The sequence below is a fragment of the Bubalus kerabau genome, chromosome 4 (genome assembly GCF_029407905.1).
Source record: "Bubalus kerabau isolate K-KA32 ecotype Philippines breed swamp buffalo chromosome 4, PCC_UOA_SB_1v2, whole genome shotgun sequence".
Lineage (NCBI taxonomy): Eukaryota > Metazoa > Chordata > Mammalia > Artiodactyla > Bovidae > Bubalus > Bubalus kerabau.
This window is the reverse complement of record NC_073627.1, coordinates 73,237,082-73,258,641: the sequence shown is the minus strand read 5'-3', so window position 1 is coordinate 73,258,641 and position 21,560 is coordinate 73,237,082. Positions and strand designations below refer to the sequence as shown.

General features: G+C 48.3%; 1 long non-coding RNA gene across 1 annotated transcript; it reads right to left on the bottom strand.

The window, feature by feature from the left end:
• Positions 1-9,075: 9,075 nt before the first annotated feature.
• On the bottom strand, positions 9,076-13,461 carry LOC129651464 (uncharacterized). Its single transcript, XR_008714155.1, has 3 exons — positions 13,356-13,461; positions 13,012-13,255; positions 9,076-9,259 (listed from the first exon to the last, which is right to left on the bottom strand). It is a non-coding gene; the product is annotated as an uncharacterized LOC129651464 (long non-coding RNA).
• Between the last annotated feature and the right edge of the window lie 8,099 nt (positions 13,462-21,560).

The window sequence follows — 21,560 nt, the reverse complement described above, 5'->3', positions numbered from 1 at the left end:
TTGGTAAAATGGGGGTATAATGTCTCCTCGAAGGGCGATCATGAGGATAAAATGGCCAGTGGGTGCGCAGGGTTCTCAAGCCATGCCCGACTGGCAAATGCACTCAGGGAAAAAGAGCTGTCATTACTGTGCACTCTGAGTACAGCTCCTGGCTGCTTTGCCAAGCCCCTTAAAAACCCGCCGGCAGAAGCTCCCACCCCACAGACACGGCTAGGCAGAGGCGCCCTGGCCATCTCTGCTCTCCCAGGACTTTGCCCAGCTCAGCATCCCGCCTGGAGGGCGGTGGCACTGTCTCTGGGGATCGGAAAGGAAGCTGCTTTAGAACCACGCCTCCCTCGGGCACTCTAGGGATTGCCCTGTTGGCGGGATCTAGCTCATTCCACCTGGGATTCACTGGGAACTGCTGGGAGCTGGTGGAAACAATCTGGAGAGCATGGCTGTGGGTTTGAGACAGTGGTCTACCAACCTGGAATCAACTCACCTTCCAAATCTTCTCAGGAGAAACAAGGAATGAGAAACAGATACAAGCAATATGGGATTTAAAAAAAAAAAAGCATAACAGTCAACGTGACTTGGTGCACACAGACATCTGCCTCCTGGCCACAGCCTGTACAGAACTGCCCGCCTTCTCTCAGTGACCGGGAGTCAGCCACAGGGCTACTCATTCCCCCAGGCCCTCCTGGCTGCGCAGTTCCTGCTGACCACACTGACCTCAGCCCTTCAGAGCACTCTCAGGCCCAAGTGCCCTTGGGTCACTTCTCCTGAGTTAGTGATTGCATCCTTGGGACAGGAACACCCACATCACTGAGCCTGAAGTAGACAGAGGGGGCCAGGTGGGCTTGGAGGTGACCAGCGGTCAGGAGACCTGGAGAGACTCAGTGGGGCTCCTCCCTTTCATATCTCAAAGCTCAAATCTCCACCCAGATCTTATCCCTGGAAGAGGCCAGCTGGGATATGAGAGATGGAGGCCACCCACCCGTCCCACTCCTGCTGAGGGCAGCAAGCACCCAGGAGCGGGTGAGGCAGGACCTCATCTCCTGCGGGCGGGTGCGGGGTGTCCACTCCAGGGTGCCCTGAGGTGGGTGCTCCCGCAGTCCCCGCTGCTCCCCTCTACTGCCAGTTCTGGGGACCTGCGGTGCCCCAAGAGCCCCCTCCCCTGGCGGCGCCGAAGGCAACAGACAAACCACCTCTAGACCGGCCCCCAGACCTGGGATCATCCCCACACAGCCGCGAACCCACCTTCCCCGTGCGCTCCGAGGCCCCCTCCAGGGGTGTCACCAGGTCCCCGCCTTCTCCCTTCGAAGCGGGCTCCCGGCTCCTCCGCAGCCTCTGGCCCCGGCTTCGGGGCTGAGCCGGCTTCTGCCTCCCTTTCTCTCGTGCTACGGTGAATTCTCAGCACTATTCTTTTTTTAAGGGACTTTTTTTTTTTTTTTTAGCGTTGCGTCAGGGCGGTTGCCTGGCGACAGCGGAGCTATTCCGCCGCGAGTCCTTTCAGCCGAGATCCCCCTCCAGCCTCTCATTCAAGCCTCTCCGCCCGGGGCTCCCGGGCCCGGGGCGCGCCGGGTCCTAAAGCCCTTCTAGCTGCTCGTTCCCGGCCAGGACCTCAACCCGAGCAGCCGAGAGTAGAAGCAAACCGCACGCGATGGCCCAAACCCTAGACGAAACCAAACCCAAATAGACTTTAAAAAAGAAAGAAAGAAACCAAGGCGGTTTTCCTCCAAGCATGGCAACGTGGCTTCGCCGCTGTCAGCAGTTTGCCTGCGTGGAGGGGGCAGGAGAACCCCTCTTCCAGAGGTGTCGGCAAACAGGGAGCCTACACGCCACCCGCCAGCGGCTTGAATGCCAACCACCGGCAGCAAGGCCTGTAGACTGAGTGCCCAGCACGTACCACACCATCACAGCCCCTCGGTGGGTCAGCTTACAGATGAGGAAACTGAGGCTCGGAGAGGCTAAGTAGAAGCAGACGTTCTTCCAGATCCGTCTCCCAGACCAGTCCGGGGACTGGGGGGCGGGGGAGGGGGGGGCGGGGAACCGGGGGGGGGGCGCTGCCCTAGAGCTTGTGTTCTCTCCACTAACCACAGCTTGCCTCGAGGCACAGAATACTAGGTGCCATGCCAACCACTGGAACCACTGGAGATGGGTGCCCTTGCTCCACCAGAGCCTAGAGCTCCAGGCACCTAAGACACATACAGGACTGCAACCAGGGCTGCCCTACCCAGGCCTTTAGGATCAGTCCTGACTGCAGACGGGGTACTCCAGTCCCAATAACGGGGGCAGAATTCCTCCTCCCCCTGGGATCTCCTGCCCCAGGGCTGATTACTGGAAGTTAGCCTTACTCTCAGGGGCAGCCTGGACACGGCCAGGTTCTTTTCCTAGACTCTTGACTCTTCTCTGCGGGCTCCTTCAAAGTTATCTCAGGACAGTACTGGAGATGCAGGGCAAGCATCGTTATTTCCAGGGTAGATGTACACACTGAGGACTGGGGCTGCAGAGTGGCTTGACCCAAGGTGAACCACCTTCTTTTCTGTGGGACTCAGCTCCCTCTGGTGCCCATGACCCTCACTGGGTGCAATTCCCCATCTGAGTCCTGTCCTACTTCCTTTCTTCCTCTTTCACTAGGACATCCACTAAGGATTTTGTCAAAGGAGACACCCCACTAACGGGAGCACCTCTTCATGCAAACAGGCTGACGGTGCTAAACCTGCACGTGTTCTTGAACAGGGGCTTTCTGGAGAGTCCCTGGCATTGACCAAACCTCTTGACTCTAGCTCTTAAATATGAAAAGTGAAAGTGAAAGTCGATCAGTTGGGTCTGACTCTTTGTGACCCCATGGACTGTAGCCTGCCATGCTCCTCTGTCCATGGAGTTCTCCAGGCAAGAACACTGGAGTGGGTAGCCATTCCCTCTTCCACAGGATCTTCCTGACCCAGAGATCAAACCTGTGTCTCCTATATTGCAGGCAGATTCTTTACCATCTGAGCCATCAGGGAAGCCCTCGTATGGATCCAGTCTTTACACTTCTTTCCATCCCCTCTGCCACTGCCTTGGCTCATGTCAGCTCAGCTGACTTACAGAACTGTAGCATATGATCACATGTAGCCATCCAAATAAAATTCTCAAAAAAATCCTGATGACATAGGAAAATGCTAATGATCTCACACTGAGCAAATAAGACTGGAACATCAAATATTGAAGTAAATAAGACAGTATGAAACCTTTAATTCTAATATTTAATATTTAATCATTTTATACACGTACAAAAAAGATCCAGAGAAGGTATGCAAATTTCAGCTGTGAATTTTTTCTGGGGTGGTGGAATAACAGAGAATTTTAAATTTCTTCTATAGACTTCCATTAAATTTCTACAGTGAATTGCTTTTGTAATTTGCAACGTTGAAAGAAAAATACTGCTACAAGGAGAAGAGGGCTCTGAGCTTGGGTTATGAACCTGATGTCTCCTGCTCTGAATGACTTTTATATGAGGAGCTGTGAGGCTGGGCTGGAGCTCAGAGCAGCAGGGTTCCCTCGGGGCTCTTCCCCTCCAGTGGCCGTTTGGACCACGGGACATTGGGCTGGTCCAGGAAGTGCCTGTCATTCAGAGGCGTTGATGCTGGCAACCGTAATGGCTCTCTGCTGCCCTTATCTCTCAAAAGGGATTGACTCAGGCTGAAGCACAGAAAGGAGACGAGGACCAGCTTCCCATCCTGTAGGGAGCCCAGCAGGTCAATGAGCAGGTATGGGTGGCTTGCTCTGTACCACCCGGTGCCAAGTGTCAGGTGTGGAGCCTGACACTTATTGATGTAGGAATTAATTAACAAAGAGCATGCACCTTAGAACTAGAGTTGGGGGGGGGGGCGGTGACAGAGGCCATCTAAGCCCAAATGAGGAGGATGAGGGAGTTGGCTAGGAGAGGGGATGGGAGGCCTGACAAGACCAGAGAAGGAATCGCATTTGCAAGAGTGTGTGCAGGCCAGAGGGGGCTTGACCACTGCTGAGAGGAAGAGTGCAAGAGCACATGATGGGCCAAAGTGAGGTCTTTGAACATGACCCTGAAGGCAGGGGGTTAAGAAGGTCACTTGTCACAGCTTCTGTGTCTTAGAAAACCTGGCTGGGTGATGGGACAAGACAGGAGGCAAAGAGACCAATAAAGAGATTGTTTCCAGTGGCGAGACGTGTTGGGAGTTCAGGCCCCCAGCAGGGAGAGGCTCACTGCGTTCCCAGGTGATGCTGGACCATGGGGAGAGCCGTGTGGGGCAGAGGCCCAGCAGGGATCTGGAGGCAGGCAGGCTCAGGTTCAAGTCCTGGCTCTTCTATGGCTGGTGTGTGCCTGTGTAGAGTCACTCAAGTTTTCTGACTGCAGCTACTTCATCTGTAAAATGGAAATAATTTTAATAATACTTGCCTATACATGGGCAAGAGGGCCTGCCTTGGCTATATGCTTTAGATAGCCCTCATCTGGTTCTCCTCCAGGGAAGAGGGCCGTAAGGCAAGAGGAATCACCCACTCCAAATCCATTCCTCCCCTCTCCCATGCTCTAGGTATCCAGGACCTGGGAATTTCCTTCCCAGATGGCCTGCGTTTGGGCTTATGCAGGCCTTTTTCCTGGACTTGGAGTGGACTCTCAGGATTGGGCTTTCCCTGCTTAAGCACAAGGGCCCTCAGGTCAAAAATGAAAGAAGGAAGGCCACGGGTGGGGCTGAAACCTCACCTCTCTGCCCCGGTGTTCTAGGTGTCCAAAGATTTGCAATTGAAACCTGCCTTTGAGGTTGTTATAAAGATATGTTTGTCCAGGCAAGAGGAAAGAACAAACATTATCTTATGATTTGTTAGCTTGGTTTACAACTCTCAAATATTTGGACACATGGCGTGTGGGCCTCCGTTTATGCCTTGGCTTTAGACCTCTCAAACACTGAGGGTGGGCCTGATGGTTTGTTTAAGAAACTCAGGACACTACACATATCTGTGAACTCTCGTCACCCGGTCACTCTCCTCTCCACCATGGCATCTCTTGCAGAGTTTGCACTTTGATCTGATGAACACTTGTAAGAATCACCATCTTAAAGATGCTGCAGTGTATTTCCAAGTCAGGAGGAGAAGGGGGCAGCAGAGGATGAGGTGGTCGGATGGCATCACCAAACTCAATGGACATGAGTTTGAGTAAATTCGGGAGATGGTGAAGGACAGGGAAGCCTGGCATGCCGCAGTCCATGCGGTCTCAAAGAATTGAATACTACTGAGCAACTGAATAACAATAACCAGCACATCCTCAGCTGCAATGAGGTCTCCCTGGGCACTCCCAGCTCTGGAAGGAAAGCAGAAATGATGACACTTAATGACGGGCATGAAGCAGCCTGCTGCCAGGAGAGAGCCTTCTAGATCCTTCATCTAGAATATCATCTCACTGCCTTTGACCCTGGAAAGAGTCCTGGATAGGAACCAGGAAATTCAGGCTCCAGTCCTGTCTCTGTAACTAATTAGACTTTTGTCAAATTCCTGGAATGAAGGGTTCAAGCTCTGGCACGTTTGGACCCAAGCTTCCACCATCTTTCCCACACACCCAATAGAATGTATCATGCTAGGCAGAAGACAGGACCAGAAACTGCAAAGTGCGAGGGTCTGACAGAATCTGCCAGTCTGGATCAGCAAGAGGTCAAGGCCAACTAGATGGGTGAAAAAGAATCCTGTGGGTTTGCTGTGAGGCTGGGTGAGACACAGTCAAGGCTGCATTCCCTATATCCTGGGGAGAGCCTAATTGTACTCTGCTGTGCTTTAATCTGGGGTGGAGGTGAGGTGAGGTGCTCCTGACCTGAAGACAGGATGAGAACGTCTAGGGCCTGCAGTAGAACTCTGCACCTTATGGGGAAGCTCCACCCGATTCTCAATTGCTTCATGAACTCAACAGCATTCTGAGTGCCTCTAGTCTTTATTTTTTTAATTTCCACCAGTTCCTGATGGTATAGAGGCTAAGGATCGGTATCTGGAAGAGAAGTCTTCGTGCATGGGGATAAAATTGAACTTGATCTTTCTTTCTTTTTTAATATAGTTCCCCATGCTGTACAATAAATCCCTGTTGCTTATCTGTTTTATTTTGTTTATTTAATTTTTTTTTTTTTGACCATGCCATGCAGCATGTGGGCTCTTAGTTCCCCAACCAGGGATTAAACCTGCGTTCACTCCTGCATTGGATACATGGAGTCTTAACCACTGGACTGCCAAGGAAGTCCTGAACTTGATCTTTCTATCACTAAGAAAACCGAGATCATAAACATGGGCTTTAGAGGCAGAAACAAGGCCAAGTCAAAAAAGATAATGCTGTACTTATTACCCATTACTGGGGGGGGGGGGGGGGTGTGGTTCTGGGGGAAGAAGTTCTCTGGGTCTTCATATTCATCCCCTTTCCAAGAATTATATACCTCAAGGACAGACCTCTTTAACTACCCTAAACTAAACTGCTCAACTAAAATCAACACAAACTGATTGTCCCCATGGAAGTTGAAGCAAATGGGATGCACGCTTTCCCTGCCACCCAATCCTGACCACCAAGGTGGGGATGAGGGGTACCAAATGCCCAGTTCTGGTTTTGGGGACCTTGGGTCTGGTTCTAGCTTTGCCAGTTGTTACTGGGCTGCTTAGGGCAAATAACTACCCTTTTGAGCTTCCATTTCCCCTTCTACACATCAGGGGTCACAATACCTATGACTATGGGCCATGGTGAGGATTAGAATGAATGTGAATGCTTGCCTATAAAATGCCTGATGTGACGTTTGGCACAGAGTAGGCTCCCAATAAAGAATGTTTTTTTAACCGTGTCTGTGAACCAACTGATCTTCGATTGTGCCCCATCTGAGAAGGGTCATGCCTGTTGCTTATTCTAGTCTAACCCACAGCACAAGCAAATATTAAACAATCAAGCTGACAGGGTTCCCGAATGTCTTAGCTGCCTTATTTGCCTTCCTTGAACATGAGGTAGTCCTGTAAGGACCCGACACTAGGAAAACAGGATGGAGCACAGAGCTGATCACATACCCCGTGGTTTGGCCACAATCCTCAGGCACAGACTCAGGGCACTTCCTGGCAGGGATGCAGCCAGGACTTAGCATGGGCGGCTGTGACTGCCCTGACTATTGTCTCGTGCTTAGGACTGTTTCTGGTCCACAGACAGAACTAGAAGCAGATAGGGAAAGGGAAATAGATGCAGGCACCCAGAGATGGGCTTACTGACGCTCTCAGGGACGAGGGAGACCAAGGGAAGGGTGACAGGTGGTAAACACGCAGAGCAATCGAAAGGTTGTTGTTGAATCACGCGAATACACCGGGATTCTTGGCCCCCGGAGGAGAAGAATTCAATCTGGGGCCAGAGACGAGGCTTGATCGCTCAGAGCTTTTGTGTAATAAAGTTTTATTAAAGTATAAAGGAGATAGAAAAAGCTTCTGACATAGGCATCAGAAGGGGGCAGAAAGAGTACCCCCTTGCTAGTGTTAACAATGAAGTTATATACTCCAAAGAATGTCTGGAGGTTATAAAGACCTCCCATAATTTACATTTTAAGATAAAGAATTAGCCAGAAGGTTTGATCCAGAGACTGTCCTTAGGCAGGATACATTATTGTTATATAATCCTAAGGAATGTGGAGAAATAAAAGAAGTTTGTCCTTTCTTCCTCCTTGAGAATTCCAGACCCCTCTCTTCTTGGGGACCCCTAGACTCCTTATCAACCTGCCTAGGAACTGCCTCTCTCACAACCACTTCTGCAGGACACCCTGCAGAAAGTGAGTCACCTTCACATTAATGTTTCTTCATCAGATCAAAATGTTTAGCGAACAGAATCAGCCCTCCTTGAAAATGGTTGGTTGCAATGATGCCATAAGCTTATGAGAAGGAGGAGGAAGAAAGCAAGGGTGGGGAGGGAGAGGGAGGAGAAGGAAGAGAAGGAGGGGATAGAGGGGAGGAGGAGAAGCAGAAGAAAGGTGGAAAAGAGAAAGAAAATATTCAGAATAGTGCTGTGGCTTGAAACTTGTATGTTGCAATCCTAATTCCCACTGTGATGGCATCAGGAGATGGGGCCTGGGGGAGGTGACGAGGTCATGAGGGTGGAGCCCGCGTGAATGGGAATAGTGCCCTTAAAAGAGACCCTACAGAGCTCCCCTCACTCCTTCTGCCCCGTGAGGACACAGCAAGAAGACACTGGCCACAAACCGGGAAGCGGGCCCTCACCAAACACCAAATCTGCTTTGATCTTGGACCCAGCCTCCAGAACTGTGAGAAATAAAGGTCTATTTTTCATAAACCACCCAATCTGTCGTATTTTCTTAGAACAGTGTGAATGGACTGAGATGGTGGGATACATTCTTCCTCAGTGGCCTGGCATCTTGGAGTCAGGGGCTGTGTGAGTGACCAGGACTCTGCCAGGATGAGCTAACAGCCTGGCTCTGCCCCCTGCCCCCCAGGAAGGCAGCCCTCGGTCCATGCAGGCCAGGTGGCCCAGCTGTCCCAGGAAGGGTCGGTCAGCCTGGGGCTGGGAGTCCTGCACCCCAACCTCTGCTGTGGGGCACCCCAACCTCAGGCAGACTCACCGTACCATACCATCTCTCACCATACCATCTCTCTGTAGGACCCACTCTGTTCTCTTTGGACCTGACCTCAGTTTTCCAAGCCAGTTTTCCCTGTGGGCATTTCTGCATCCTTGCAAGTTAGAGCTCCTATGCTGAAAAGCGTGGATTATGTTTGAAGTTTTACAAGGGAGAAAAGTAACTTGTTGGCAGTTGGGAGAGAGGAGCACCTCAGAGGAACTCTAAAATCCTCCCACTGCCCCCACCTTCCACCCCTGCCCGCAAAAGTAGCCTTTCTTACCCTGAAGTCCAGCTATGCAAGCAGTGGAGTCCTATGGGATTCAGAGTCTAAGAGAGGTCAGATGGAGCCCCAAAGAAATCAGGCAGAGGCCAAGTTCAAAAAACAGCTAACGATCCATAGAGAAATAGAGAAATTTATGGGCACCAAGGACGAAGAGGAGGAGTGGGATGAACTGGGAGATTGGGGTTGACATATACACACTACTATATAAAAATAGATGACTAATGAGGACCTACTGTGTAACACGGGGAACTCTACTCAATGCTCTGAGATGACCTAAAAGGGAAGGAAGCCCAAAAAAGGGGATATATGTATGTCTGACTTCCCTGGTGACTCAGTGGTAAAGAATCCGCCAGCAATGCAGGAGATGCAGGAGATGTGGATTTGGTCCCTGGGTCATGAAGATCCCCTGGAGGAAGAAATGGAAACCCACTCCATTATTCTTGCCTGGAAAAATCCCATGGACAAAGGCGTCTGGCAGGCTACAGTCCATGGGGTCACAGAGAGTCAGATACCACTGAGCGACTGAGCACTTGATATGTACAGCAGAAACTAACACGATAGTGTTAAGCAACAATGCTTCAATAAAATTAATTTTAGAAACTAATTAATTTTACAAAGTTAATGACCCAAACATCTTAGTCTTTTGAAACATCTTAGTCTTTTCTGCATCGTGACTTCTTGCCTTCAGAAGAACCATCAGCTTTCCACTCACATACAAACATGCCCATTGAAATACATCTAATACCTGCAAAAACACTAGGTTCTGGGCTACAGATAATTACATTTGTATCATCCACTTAAGCGTTGAAAGGAAGCAGAGAAAATGTTTAATAAATCTGGTCAGATGTACCTGTTTGCAGGTCCTAGAATACATTGATTCTCTAATCTTTCCTTACGTGTATTGATTCTATTCCCTCTTTCCCCAATAATCACCCCTCTAACTCAGATCGGTGCCCCTCATCTCTGCTTCCCTATCACCCAAGACGAAATGTCGCTCTGACACCTCTCCCTGAGGTCACCTATCCTCGTCTGTCTCCCCTAATCCTGATAGAGTCCCAGCCTGTGAGGTCAGGGATGGCGTTTTATCTTGCACTGGAAATGTACCTGGTGCTAGTTCAGGACTGGGACACAGAGAATGCACAATCAGCGATGCGTGTGTAAGTGAACAAACCAATGAGTGAACACAAGTTCTTATAAATGCTTGTCCCTAGTCTCCTCTGCCAAAGCAGGCATGGAAGGAAACGAACTAAGCCAGGGGTGCCAGAGTGTCCAGGGCCACAGGTGATAGGGTGGGTAATTTGAGACCTAGGCATGAGTTGATATGGCTCCTTTAGTTCATCTCCAACATGGTCTGGCCACCACTGGCCTGCCTGACATGGACTTACAGAAAAATGACAGGGGATCTCTCTCTCCACTGTTATTTTTTTTTTAATTAATTTTTATTTGAGTACAGTCCATAGGGTCGCAAAGAGTCAGATACGACTGAAGCGACTCAGCGCACACACGGTTGTTTTGCAATGTTCTGCTACACAGCAAAGTGAATCAGCTAAACATACACATATATCCCCTCTTTTTTGGATTTCCTTCCCATTTAGGTCACCACAGAGCACTGAGTAGAATTCCCTCAGCTATATGGTAGATTCTTATTAGTTACATATTTTATACATGGTATTAAGAGAGTATATATGTCAACCCCAATCTCTCAATTCATTCCCCCTTCCCTGTTATTTATTGGCCTCTGTGAGCAATCCTCTTTTCTCAGAAGCTGAAGAAGGGTAGTAGATTATTCTATCTCCTTTCTTAGGAAATCAGCAGAGGCTCAGCTTTGTTCTGTCTTTTCTGCAGGTAGAGAGGTGGAGGTGAGAGTGGGCACTTCCATCAATGCCCTGCACCTTGTATGGGAACCTGGCTGCTAGTCGGGACTTGTCTTCCCCCTCTAGCCCTGAGTGTGGGAGCACTGGACATTCAAATGTTTTCCATGCAGTAGTTATGACTTGGGAAAATTCCACAACCTACCCCTCCTTCCCCCCAGGCCCAGGCAGACGAGGTGTTTGTATCTGGGTATCTGGAATGTGTGTGAGCCGGTGGGGAAAGGGGGACAGAAAAGGAGGGCCCTGGTACACTTCTGGGCCTGAGGCAGGAGACGGATGGGCCCCAGGTTGAAACTCCACAAAAGCAGGATGATGGAGGAGGCTGAGCCCTGCCCAGATAAGACATAAAAGATCACATATTCCTCACTCTCAAAGTCAAGGAGACCTCCTCAACTACATGTAGGTAGAAAGGCTCCTTGGAGGTCAAAAAGGGAGGAGACGTCACCTCACAGGAAGTGATGTCAGCTACCCATGAGCCTCTTTGATAGAACCCATCTTGGCTGAGAGATGAGCATGCACAAGTAGGAGGTTCCTGAGATACACCAAATATGGCCTCAGGACCAGGCAAACCAAAGTGACTGGCCGAAGGAAACCTGAAGAAATGCCCAATAAGAGTAATTCAATCTGCCACGAGGATGCAACCCAGCGACTGTCTCTCTGGGCCTGCCTGTGTGTCTATCCATGCATGCGTGCATGCTAAGTCTCTTCAATCGTGTCCTCTGTCCATGGGAGTCTCCAGGCAAGAATACTGGAGTGAGTTGCCATGCCCTCCTCCATGGGATCTTCCCGACCAGAAATCGAACCCGTGGTTCTTACATCTCCTGCATTGGCAGGCAGGTTCCTTACTACTAGCACCACCTGGGAAGCTCCTATTCGCACATACTGTACTCTTTCACCCCTGCTGCTGCTGCTAAGTCGCTTCAGTCGTGTCCGACTCTGTGCGACCCCACAGACGGCAGCCCACCAGGCTCCCCCATCCCTGGGATTCTCCAGGCAAGAACACTGGAGTGGGTTGCCATTTCCTTCTCCAATGCATGAAAGTGAAAAGTGAAAGTGAAGCCGCTCAGTCGTGTGCCCTGTCTGACTCTTCACGACCCCATGGACTGCAGCCTACCAGGCTCCTCTGTCCATGGGATTTTCCAGGCAAGAGTACTGGAGTGGGGTGCCATTGCCTTCACCCCTAATAAATACTTTACTTGTTTCACTACTTTCTTTCTCTGTGGGAGTTCTGTTCTGCAAAGCCAAGAAGCCAGGGCCTTGTCACTGACCACTGGTCTAGTGGCTAGGATCTGGTGCTCTCACTGCTGAGACCTGACCTCAATCTCTGGCCGGGAACCAATATCCTCCTTCAAGCCGCTATAGACAGAGGCCACCCGAGATCAGGCCTGGCGTTCATTCCTCTTGAGGGGTGGTCCCTCCTGATGCTGGAACAGGGGAGTAAGAACTTAAGCTCATCTGGCTGTAGCCCTCTTGTAGGCTGAAAGCTCCTGTGTGTCCTGTTTGGGAGATGGTTTTAGGCTGGAAGGCTGAGGCAGGACCCGAGTCTGTGGGAAATGGGCTAAGTGGGGGAAACTGAGGGCAGAGCAGTGGCGACCCCCTCTAGGGAGGCTGAGAAGAGACCTGAGGCTCAAAAGGCAGCTTGAGCCTTCACCCTCCTCCTCTGGGCCTTCAAGCTCCTGCTCTGGATTCTACTGAGCCACCCAGCTTGGTCTCAGCTTCTGCTACCTCTGAAAATAGTGTAATTGCTAAGTGATCCTTGCAAGGTCAGCCCCAGCAGGGTGAGGAGGTAGAGGGCTGGCTGCTGAGGGTCCAGGTTGGACCTGGCTGGTGAGGTCGGCTGATGTCTTAAGGGCAGCTGCTGTTGAGGGGAAGTATTTTTAGGATAGAAAAGAATAGGACACATCTGAGATTAAGGAAAAGAATCAGGGAAGAAGTCTGTATTGAAGGTAGAAAAAAAATTAAGGCAGGGGACAATCAGAAAAATAGAAAGAAGTGAGCCCAGGTTTGGATGAAGGAAGAGGAGAAAATGGGATAGGTGTAAGATGGAGAGGAAAAGGAAAAGGAGAGGGAGAAGAAGAAGGGATGGTAGAGAAGTTTACACCTTTCCTCAACAGAAGGGGAGGAAAAGATGGAAGATTAGGATCCAAGGTCTCAACTCTCAGCCTCAAAAGAGCTTTCACTGACTCAGCTGTGTCCGACCAGGGGTGACTCCGGCAGGCCGGGGTGGGCCCTCAGGAGTCTGTGTCTGGGTGCTACACAGAGTTGCCAAGCTGCAGAGGTTGCTGACCTCTTCTTAAGGAAAAAGTCTGACTTGTGGCAGTTCAGCCTTCAGAATTCGATGCTCCCAGACCATCTGCTCTCAGCTCAAACAGGTCATTAGTGGGCTTGTGAGAAGGAGGTCTGGGAGGAGCTTGTTAAGAGGCTGCACGTTGGCGAAGAGAGAGGACTGGACCATGGGTCAGGAGCACTGGGATCCAGTCCTGATGTTCCTGCTCGCCAGCTGGCAGCAAATCTCTTTCCTTCTCTGAACCCTGAAAAACAGAGACAGGAAACAGTGCCGTAAGCCCCAGGACTAGTCCCAAACTTCCTCCGCCCTGGGGTCGTTCCCACTTCTCGGCATAAAATCCGTACCTGTTATCTCCTGTACCCATAGCCTGGTTCCGACTTAGCTGGCCAGTAGGAATGCAACTGCAAATAGTGACAATATGTCAGTGACACCAGGTGACTTATTTTCTGGTAGGGCATTCTCCTCCTCTCTTTTTATGGTCGAGGGGCAAAGGAACACTGCCCCAACTCAACGGCATTATTGATGGAATTGGTGTTTAGATTGAGATCCGGCAATCCTTCAATCCAGGAGCCAGCATCCTCTCTTGTCTTCTACATTTCCCTCAGGAAAAGGGTTTGTCCTCTGTCCCCTACCCTAGAAAACTCATCATGCTGAGATCTAAGCCCTCAGAGGGTTCTGAATTGCTGACAGCCAGCCCCCAATCTAAACAGCCAATAACTCCATCAATAATGCTGTTGGGTTGGGCAGAGTCAGCTGTCATTACCATCATCGCACAGCAATCCCAGGGAGGTTTCTTGTTGGTTATGCCGGCGTCCCAGATTTCTCCACGGGCCAGTCTTTATTGTTGGAGAGGTGGGTATTATGGCTTGTCAGGCCCTTCCCTGTGAGGAGGCAGCATGTCTCTTACCTGAAGAGGGAAGGGAAATCTGGGAAAGCAGATGGAAAAAAATCAATGAAACAAAAACCAAAGCAAAACTAAAAACAGCTTCCATAATCTTCCACAGATTGCCCCAAACTGTTTGGTCTACTGACTCACAGGGCGGTGGTCAACTTAACCTCAATAACACTTAGCCTGTGGCCATCCATGGTTGAACGTCACAGGACTCTGCATAGTTCTGCTCAGCTGCCAAAACAAAGCACAACAGAGCGATGGTTTCAACAATAGACATCTATTTTCTCCTCATTTTGGAGGCTGGAAGCCCAAGATTAAGATGCTAGCAGGGTCGCTTCTGAATGAGGCCTCTCTCCTCGCCTGCAGACAGCCTCCTCCTCCTTGTCTCCTCAGGGCCCCTCCTCTGTGCAGGCACACTTCCCGTACTGCTTTTGTGAGTCCGCACATCCACCTCTTACAAGGACGCTAGTCGGATTGGATTGGGATCCACCCTAAAGGCCTTACCCTGACTTGATCAACTCTGTAAAGGCCCTATACAAATCCAGACACATTCTGAGGCCCTGGGTATTAAGGCTTTTACATATGAATGTTCAAGGAACATAATTCAGCCAAAACCTAACTCCACCCACAGAATTACACAGACATTAGGAGGATTTCAGAAATCCCTGAGTCCATTCCCTGGCATTTGCAGTAATGCTCAGGGTCACGGAGCCTTTGCCCGGAGTTCACAGAGTAAGTCAGTGCAGGGCAGGGGCCTGAGTCCTGGGGCTGCCCTGCTCAGCGGCATGACCCAGGTGGGCACCAGCCTCACCTGTAAGAAGTGGATGAGGCATTCGCTCGCACTGGGCTATCTGTTGAGAACCCAGAGCACAGTTACACTCGTAAGCATGCTTTGTAAACCTGCAGCCTGCCACTGAACTGTACAGTCAAATGTGGTTAAAATAGTACACTTTACGTTATGTGACTTTTACCACAATAATAAAAGACATTAAAGATAAAAGAAAATAAATCTGTCCAGCTACCCTCAAGAAGTATAAAGCAAAAACAGTCATGGTCTCCAGCCTGGATACATTACTCTTGGGAATCTTTTTCTAAAAAATAAGCCTAGCAGAAAGGAAAAAAGAAATAGAACAGAAAAGAATAAAGTACACAGAAGAAAGGGGAAGGGATAGGAATAGAATACAATAGAATAGCTAACAGGTAAGAACAGGGAATTGGAGGTGAGACTTCGGACTCAGTTATTTACATGCGTGGCCTGGTTTGCAATGTAGGCTGTGGTTCACAAAGAGCTTTGGAAGCCAATGCTGTGCTTTCCAGCCCCTTGTCTGCAAGCGTCTCTTCTAGGACCCAGGAGTTATGACTTTCAAAACCTTAATGATAGGGCCTGACCCTGTTCAGTCTTGAATGGAGTTATTTCTGAAAAGTAAATGCTTTTCCTATTGGAGTTCCCAAAGATTAGGGATAAGACTGCCGATCTGGTGAACTTCTGGATGGCAGCTTGAAGTCACGTTTCCTTGCTGCCTCAAGAATTTTTTCAGGGCCATACTCCCAGAATCTCCCATTGTTTCTGGGCAATATTCCACTTGTGAATACAGAAGCTCCCCTACCCACTGATAACCTGGGTCATCTGGCTCCCCATCCCAATACTATTTTTTTAAATCTAGTTTTTAGTGTCTATCTGGGTCATACATGTACGCAGTTTGAAGACTCAGAGAGGCTCGCCATGAACAAAGGGCCTCTTTGCCTCTGCCAGCTGTCTCCTCTTTTCTGCTCCCCACAGTCCACATTGGAGAATTTTTAATGGATACTTGTGGGCTGGAAGAAGCACAAGCTGGAATCAAGATTGCCGGGAGAAATATCAATAACCTCAGACATGCAGATGACACCACCCTTATGGCAGAAAGTGAAGAGGAACTAAAAAGCCTCTTGATGAAAGTGAAAGTGGAGAGTGAAAAAGTGGGCTTAAAGCTCAACATTCAGAAAACAAAGAACATGGCATCTGGTCCCATCACTTCATGGGAAATAGATGGGAAAACAGTGGAAACAGTGCCAGACTTTATTTTTTGGGGCTCCAAAATCACGGCAGATGGTGACTGCAGCCATGAAATTAAAAGACGCTTACTCCTTGGAAGAAAAGTTATGACCAACCTAGATAGCATATTCAAAAGTAGAGACATTGCTTGGCCAACAAAGGTCCGTCTAGTCAAGGCTATGGTTTTTCCAGTGGTCATGTATGGATGTGAGAGTTGGACTGTGAAGAAAGCTGAGTGCCAAAGAATTGATGCTTTTGAACTGTGGTGTTGGAGAAGACTCTTGAGAGTCCCTTGGACTGCAAGGAGATCCAACCAGTCCATTCTGAAGATCAGCCCTGGGATTTCTTTGGAAGGAATGATGCTGAAGCTGAAACTCCAGTACTTTGGCCACCTCATGAGAAGAGTTGACTCACTGGAAAAGACCCTGATGCTGGGAGGGATTGGGGGCAGGAGGAGAAGGGGACGACAGAGGATGAGATGGCTGGATGGCATCACTGACTCGATGGACGTGAGTTTGAGTGAACGGGAGTTGGTGATGGACAGGGAGGCCTGGCGTGCTGCGATTCATGGGGTCACAAAGAGTTGGACACGACTGAGCGACTGAACTGAACTGAACTGTGACATTTACCTCTATGTCAACAAATAACAAGTTTTGACCACTGCTTCTTGATTTTTTCAGTTTTAGACATAATCTTTTTATTTCTTATTATGAAGCAAATTTAGCTCTTTCCGGTTTCTCCAGCAGGCCCTTCTAATCTCACCGTATCTCCCGTAGAGTTTTGTAATTTCTATAAGTATTCAGGGTCTGTAGTATGATTATATAAATTCCACTCACAACTGAGCCATATAATATACTATGTTTTTTTCCCAAACACAATTTTAAGTCTTCCCTGGATAGAAATGACTCAATTTTTCATTTGCTTAAGTAACTATATGTTTAGCATTAATTCTACCCTTTAAACGGAGAAGGTGATGGCACCCCACTCCAGTACTCTTGCCTGGAAAACCCCATGGACGGAGGAGCCTGGTGGGCTGCAGTCCATGGGGTCGCTAAGAGTCAGACATGACTGAGCGACTTCACTTTCATTTTTCACTTTCCTGCATTGGAGAAGGAAATGGCAACCCACTCCAGTGTTCTTGCCTGGAGAATCCCAGGGATGGGGGAGCCTGGTGGGCTGCTGTCTGTGGGGTCACACAGACTCGGACACGACTGAATTGGCTTAGTAGCAGCAGTAGCTACCCTTTAAACTGCTGTCCCTAGTGGTATAAGTCTCCTCTGAATACCTTCGAACACACCAGGCAATGCAATAACACCACCTTCTTGAGGAAACTCCCCAGAACCCTCCAACCTACTTCAAAATATGCGGGTTGTTTCCTAGGCCTGCTTCACAGTTTTTTCTTGAGAGTTCTCTTCATTATTTTCTTGGGAATCTCTCTCATCTTGGCTGTTTTCGTTCTTAGATTCCAGGTCTTTTTCTTCCTTAATTTCTTTTTTCATTTTTATGATGCACATCATGGAGTCCCTTTCTGAGAAAGAGAATGTGGAACCAATGGTTTGAGAGCTAGTATACCCCCAAAATGTCTTTATTCTACTCTTCCCTTTGGCTTAAGACAGAATTCCAAGTTGGAAATAACTTTTCCTTAGACTTTTGAAGATATTGTTCTATTATCTTCTGGCTTCCAAGGTTACTTTGAGGAGTCCCAAGCTATTTTTGTCATTGATCCTCTGTCCCCTGTTTCTCTGGAAGCTTGTGCATGAATATTCTCTTTTGTTGCTCTGAAATTCTGTGATGCAGTGGGACAGATTTATTTTATCCATCATGATGAATACTCAGTGGATGTGTATGGAGGTGGTGAGGGTTGTTGGGGTCCTTGTTGGAGAAGGCTGCTGGGACGCTCCTGTTCTCTTTATTCCCCTCAGGAAGATGCTGTGGTCAGATCCCTCTTGGTGCTGGGTTTGGCCTGAAAGCATGCGCACAACTGAGGTGCACCAGAGTGTGAGGTGCAGTCGTGTTTGGAGTGGTCATAGGGCCAGGCCCGGCACATGAACCTGTAGCCCCCAGATCCAAGGTACAAGCATGCTTGGTGTGACAGAGATTGCTGTTCAGTTGCTCAGTCATATCTGACTCTTTGCGACCCCTTGGACTGCAGCATGCCAGGCTTCCCTGTCCTTCACCAACTCTCGGAGCTTGCTCAAACTTATGTCCATTGAGTCAATGATGGCATCCAAACATCTCGCCCTCTGTCATCCCCTTCTTCTACGCTCAGTCTTTCCCAGCATCAGGGTCTTTTCTAATGAACCGGTTCTTCACATCAGGTGGCCAATGTGTTGAAGCTTCAGCTTCAGCATCAGTCCTTCCAATGATTATTCAGGACTGATTTCCTTTAGGATTTAGGATTGAGATCCAACGATCTCCTTGCTGCCCAAGGGACTCTCAAGAGTCTTCTCCAACACCACAGTTCAAAAATATCGATTCTTTGGTCCTCAGCCTTCTTTAGGCTCACCTGTCACATCCATACATGACTACTGGAAAAACCATAGCTTCGACTAGACGGACCTTTGTTGGCAAATTAATGCCAATGATACTGGTGTCTGAGACGCAGGCACACATGGAGTGACCGAGGCTCTGAGGTTCAGGGCACAGGTACACGTGCTGTGGTGGTGGTGGTGCCAATGTCAAGTGCGTACAAAGTGGTTTCTGAGCTAGGGTCTGGGGCATGTGTGCAACTGTTTGGGGAGGGGGGGATGGAGTGGGGGCATGGAATCTCTGGCCCTGGGGGGTGCAGTGGCAACTCCTCTCAAGGCAGGGAGCGCAGCGATGGCTCCTTTTAAAAGAGTGGGGGACAAAGTGGTGGCTGCTTCTCCAGGGAGGCACAGCAAGGTGGATTCTAAGCAGCTTGGTTTGCTGGTGTCAGGTCAGTGTCAGCAAATACTGCAGCAGTCGGGTGAAAGCTTTGGGTGTCTCTGTGCTGACAAGGGCTGCTGTGCTCTTCTGACCTCTTTCCCCCCATGTGGGAAGGTCCTGCTGAGGGCATCCGTCTTGGCACTGAACTACGCCGGACTGGGAGATGGGGGTGATCCCAGGATGATGCTTCCGATGCTTTTCTACACAGTCATCCTTGGGTTTTGTGCTCCACTGAGTTGCTGCAAGTTCTTTCATTCAGAGCTCTTCCAGTGCTATGCCATTTCATCTGCTTGCACTTCTTCATGTGTGTGTGTGTCTGTGTGTGTGTGTGTGTGAAGGACAAACATTGGAACTTCCTAGTGTGCTAACTGCCTGAGATCACTCCTCCTTCTTACTTTTTACCTTTGATTTCTTTCCTCAGTGTTTGCTCTAGTGATTACAATGTTACTGCTGTCCGGTTGCTGAGTCGCATCCAGCTCTTAGTGATCCCGTGAACTGCAGCATGCCAAGCTCCTCTGTCCTCCTCCATCTCTCAGAGTTCCTCAAATTCATGTCCGCTGAGTCAGTGACACTATGTAACCATCTCATTCTCTGCCATCCTCCTCTCCTTTCACCTTCAATCTTTCCCAGCATCAGTGATTACAATATGCCTCTTCAATGGATCATGAAAGCGAAAGTGAAGTCGCTCAGTCGTGTCCGACTCTGCGACTCCATAGACTGTAGCCTATCAGGCTCCTCTGTCCATGGGATTTTCCAGGCAATAGTACTGGAGTGGATTGCCATTTCCTTCTCCAGGGAACTTCCCGACCCAGGGCTCGAACCCGGGTCTCCCACATTGTAGACAGACGCTTTAGCGTTTGAGCCACCAGGGAAGATCTACTTTCAATTAATGTAGTTTTTGGTGAAAGAAAAAGGAAATTTTGCACGCGTATAGCTCCATTGCTCACTCTCCCCTTCTCTGTGCTATTATTGGTGCATATATTTATGTGTGCTACAAACCCACAGTACGATGTTATAATTTCTGCTTGAGCGATCACATGTGTTTTTTTAAGTTAAGAGAAGAAAAGATAATATATTATTATATATTTTTAAATTTACTTACATGCTTGCCATTTCCAGTGCTTTTCATTTCTTTTTGTCACCTGGTTAACATCTGGTGTCATATTCTTTCAGTCAGATAGAAACAACTTCTCTGTTTTACTTATCTGAAAAAGTGTTTATTTCACCTTCACTTTTTAAAGATATTTTTATTGGATAGTAAATTCTTAGGTGATAGTTCTTTTTTTTTTTTTTTTTTATCTTAGCACTTTAAATATAGCATTCCAGTGTCTTCTAGCCACCACCATTTCTGATGAGAATTCAACCACTAATTGTGTTGCTGCTGCCATAAATACAATGGATCATTTTTTTCTCTTGCTGCTTGCAGGATAATCTCTTTTCTTTGGTTTTCAGTATATAACCATGATGACTCAGTGTGGTTCTCTTTGTGTTTATATTATGTTGGGTTCATTCTGTTTTTTGACTATGCTAGTCTGTTTGGGCTACTATAGCAAAATATCATGAACTGAGTGGTTTATAAACGTAACTTTATTTCCCACTGATCTGAAGGCTGGCAAGTCCAGGATCATGGTGCCAGTAGATTTGGGGTCTAGTGAGCGTCTGCTTCACTGATGACCGACCGTCTTTTTGCTGTACACTCGCATGGTGGAAGAGAGACAACTCTCTCTATATAAAATTTTTAAAAGGCCTTTTTTATTTTTTAAGTTCACTAATTCTTACTGTTTTCCAGGTAAATAAAAGTGAGGGAATTTGCCTTTATCCAATTTACATGAGGCCATTGAAGAAGGCAATGGCACCCCACTCCAGTACTCTTGCCTGGAAAATCCCATGGATGGAGGAGCCTGGTGGGCTGCAGTCCATGGGGTCGCTAAGAGTCGGACACGACTGAGCGACTTCACTTTCACTTTTCACTTTCATGCAATGGAGAAGGAAATGGCAACCCACTCCAGTGTTCTTGCCTGGAGAATCCCAGGGACGGGGGAGCCTGGCGGGCTGCCGTCTATGGGGTTGCACAGAGTTGGACACGACTGAAGTGACTTAGCATGCTCTCATGGCCTAATCACCTCACAAATGCTCTACTTCACGATTAGGTTGGGCACACTGAGTCCAACCTATGAATTTGGGGGGACACAAACATTCAGACCATAGCATTGACCCTTTAAGCTAATATCATTCACTAACACTGAATAACTGTCAACTATTTTTTTTCTTCAAATAGTTTTTCTGTGTCTTTTCTTCTTTCTTCTATTTTTGGGGTTCCTATTACATTTATATTTGTACATTATACTTCGTTTGTCAGTTCTGTAAGTCTCGTTCATTTTTCTTAACTCTTTCTGCTTCTCTCTTTTTTTTTTTTTGATTCAATAACTTTTATTGCTCTATCTTCAAATCCACATCTTTCTCCTGCCAGCTCAAATCTGCTGTTGAGCCTATTTAATTAATTTTCAACTTCAGTCTTTGTAGTTTTCAACTCCAGAAATTCCACTTGATTCTTGTTTATAATTTCCATTTTTCTGTTGAGAGTCTCTTATTGTTGACATATTCTCCACATAAATTCCTTTAATTCTTAAACATATATTCTTTTCATTTCTTGAACATAACTAAAAAAGCTGCTCTGAAATCTCTGTCTGCTAAATCCAACATTTGGGTCCGTGTGGC